This window comes from Psammomys obesus, unplaced genomic scaffold, assembly GCF_907164565.1.
Source record: "Psammomys obesus unplaced genomic scaffold, mPsaObe1.curated_primary_1811, whole genome shotgun sequence".
NCBI lineage: Eukaryota > Metazoa > Chordata > Mammalia > Rodentia > Muridae > Psammomys > Psammomys obesus.
The window spans coordinates 21,874,003-21,878,129 of NW_026596046.1; positions in this window are offsets into that span (position 1 = coordinate 21,874,003).

Here is a 4,127-nt window from a genome sequence, read left to right on the forward strand (position 1 = left end):
AAAGAAAGAAAGAAAGAAAGAAAGAAAGAAAGAAAGAAAGAAAGAAAGAAAGAACCAAAAGATTTGCAGCTTGGAGAGAATCAACATACCAGACACAAAAAGCTGGAACATAAAGACATTATTTTTGAGACAGGATGTCATATATCCCACGGTGCCCTTGATCTTCTGTGTAGCTGAGGATGACATTGAATTTCTGATTCTCCTACCTCTACCTCATAAGTTTTGGGCTTACAGGTACAGGCCACCATTCATGGTTTATGCAGTGCTAAGGACTGAACCTAGGGCCTAATGCATTCTGTTGCCTGAGCCACATACCCAGCCAAAGACATTTTATTTAAGTGTTAAAGATCCACTACATTTTTAGAAAGAACATGTTCAACAGAATGAAAGCCATACCACTAGAGACTGGAGATCCCAGCAAAGAATTCTGGTGCCTATCCTCTCTCTCTCTTTGTGTGTGTGTGTGTGTGTGTGTGTGTGTGTGTAACAAACATTTGAGATTATCAGTTTCTAAAGATGAAAGGGCTATTCTGGTTCATAGTTTTGGAGGTTCAGTCAATGATATAAGATGGCCTCTGTGATGAGGCAGCAAACTTTGGCAAAAGTGTTGGGAGAAAACTACTCAGTTCACAGCCAGGAAGTGAGGGAAGTGTTGTGGTAAATAAAAAGATTGAATGCTGAGCTATATAATGTTTATTATTAGCCCTAAGATTATCATGGTAGTATTACTGAACCTGCGATCAAAAATAATAAGACACAGATACTAGTTAGATTTATAATTGCCTTATTTACCTTGGACCAAGCAGATATTTCTACCTCTCCATTCACCTCTCAGCCCCCATCCAATACCATCCTCCTTAATCATCCTCATCTGGATGGCCTTTCATTCATAATCCCATGGTACTTGCTTTTATTCTTTATCTGGGCCTTTTCTCGCCATTATTGGAGTCCCACATGGCAACTTCTCCACAATAACCCATCCTGGCATCTTCCTTCCTCCTCTCTTCCTGTCTGTCTGATTTTTGTGATTCTCTCTTGAACTCAAAAGCCCGGGAAAACTTAGCTAGGCCTACCCTGATCTGCCCTGCCCAGGTATAGTCCATTTAATCAACTAATCAGCTAATGTCTTAGGCAGGTTTACAAAACAAGGATAGGTGTAACCAGATCTTGAGGGCCAGTAACACACATCAGACCAGCCTCCAACAGGAGGGGATGGAGAGGCTACAGTCCCACAATTTCCAGTGCCTTTAAAGGGCAAGCCCCCAGTGACCAGAAGGATGCTCATTAGCACTCGCTTCTTAAAGATTCACCACTTCCTGGTAGTGCTGCTCTGGGAACCATGCACTTTGGAGACACTCAAGATCCATAGACTGACAGAGCATATGGGGAGGGCCTGGACATGGACACCTCGCTAGATAGTTGCATGAGTACTATTTACTGGAAATTGCAAAGGAAGAAATGATTAAATGCGCTCACAAGGAAAACTTGTTGCTTCAGATACTGCCTTGTGTGTTCAACCATGTGTGTGGCCATGTTTCAAGCAGCAGTGGCATTCCAGGTGAGCTGTCAGAAGCTACTCAGTAAAGAGGGACCTTGCAGGGTTAGAGAAATATTCAGTTGGTAAGATACTTGCCTCAGAGGAATGAATATCAGACCTACGTAAAAGGCCAGGCATGGCGGCTGCATGCTTTCAGCGTCAGCCCTGGGGAGGTGAAGGCAGGCAGATCTCTGAATCTCTCTGGCCACTGAATCAACAAGCATCTGAGATCAACAAGATCCCAGGGGAAGTCCCTGTCTCAGAAAACACAGTGGAAAACATTGTGAATGACACCTGAAAATTGACCTCTAGCCTTCACATGCATGCACACATGTGCAAACATACAAGCAAACATTGCTTAGTAATGACATATACAAAACCATGTCAAGCTCTGTAAGCGAACTGCAGGACAGGTTATCTTTCTTTAAGATTGTTTATCGGATTACATCAGACTTAAGTATTTTGTTCACGTTAAAGCGGAGAAGAAAACACCACACAATCAACATTTCTCTGGCTTCCCATGTAAGTCAGAAATCATTTAAAATTAATCCAGCACCCATATGCAAATGATTTCTGAATCCACAACAAACACTGAAAGTGTGGTTTACAATTTACAAGGAAAGAAAGAATTACTAGAAGGCTGGAGTGAGTATTTGTGTTTTGTTCTCTGGAAGGGGACATGGGATGGCAGAGAGAGTAATTGCTGCCTGGATTCTTTCTCAGAGGTGAGGGGTGGTTACATGAGGAAAATCGTGTATTATAGCCACATGCAGAACTGGGTCAAGTCGGAAGGGACTGAAAAAGTTGGCTGACGGGTCTTGTGTTGGGATTACTCTGGGGCTGCTGAGAAGTCAGCGTGTCACATTATGCACTCATTCACACACAGAACATAGAACTGTCAGAATCTCTGCAATCAGTTTTGTTGGAGCCTTTGCAGCAAAGACTCCCTCATTCTCATCTTCTCTTTTCGGTCAAGAGACCAGAAAAGGGATGGGAATGTAGCTCATTTGGCACAGAGCTTGAGTAGCATTTAGGAAACTCCATGTTAGGTCCATAGTGCCTCACAATCTAGGTGGGGTGGCACACACATGTACTCCTAGTACTTAGGAACTGGAGGTAGGAGGATCAGTTCAAAATCATCTGCACATTCTCAGCAATACAGTGAATTTGAAATCAGCCTGGGCCACATAAGATCTTGCCTCCAGAACAAACCAACCAACCAACCAACCAACCAACCAACCAACCAACCAATAAAATAAAAATCGAGGATACCAGGTGTGTTCTGCTTACCAGATAAGAGAATGTCAATGGTAGCTCTTGCCTTAATGGCCTGATGGTGCAAGTCTTAGCCTTGGACCTTTGAATTTAAGACAATGATATACCTGTATCCCAGTGCCATAGCATCCCAGACACCCTTCGCCTTTGCTTCAGGGAGAATGCTTATCAGTCACTAAGCTCCCAAGTGCCACATAATTCTCACATGCTGGCGTTACACAATTGGTCCACGTCTTTCTTAGCCATTTGGGAGGTCCAACAGGAACATTTGATGTCCCACATATGTTGATAGACTTAGATTTTAAGCCTACACACAGTCTAATTAAAGAGTCCTGTAAATATGGGTACTGCAATGATAAGCAAGAGGCAGCTTGGTTAATTGATGCTACTTGACAGAACAAGGCAGTAATTATGGGATGATCCTGTCTGGTGTGCCCTGAAGCTTAGCAAGGACCTTTTATGCAAAGAGACAGGTGAGAAAATTTGCATTCTACCCACTTCTAAGACCCCAGGAAATTATAGTAAACCTCAAGTTTTGATAAGTAGAGAAAATTCTTTGCTTGGCATCATCTGCCTACTGTCTGTGTGCCTCTCCATCTGTCTCTTTGCCCATCTATCTTTTTTTTTTTTAACTTTTCAGCCATTGGCAGTTCCAAGAGACACTGAGTATCCCCCCCCCCCAAACATAGCACATCTCTGGCCTTTTACAGATACATCAGTGTATGAAGGACCTGGGGAAACTTTTCCCTGACTAGACTATAATGAGAAGAGAATAACTCAGGGATACCAAATTTTGAGGGCTGCAGGGATTACCACAATGACATTCCTGCTTCTGTAGAGCTGAAAACTATCCTTGTTTTCCATGTAGATCCTGATGCCTTCTACTTGCATGTTCAATTGCATAGTAAAGCCTCCAGACCGCTGAACTCATACAGATTTATTTGTTTCAAAAAAGCTGCCGTGAAATGACTATAAAAGAGATTAGCGTGAAAGTGTATGCAATTCTCTGCAGTTTGCTTTCGCACCTCATTTCACAGATGGCATGCAGATGTGTGCCTGCATTCTTGGGTCTCTCCCTAGGCAACCTCAACGTTTAAATCTTGAACTCTAGCCTGCTTTTTTTCCCCCTGCATCTTTCAACTTCTATTCCATCTGCCTTGGAGATACTGCCTTTGGAATGGTCCATAGGACCCCTTCATTCTTGATAACCCCGAGCTTCCTGTTTCCCAGCTCATCCAGCCAGACCTCCTTCTCACGTTCTCAACTTGGTGGTGAACACCGCCCAAATAGCAGCACCGGAAGGGCAGGTTTTGAA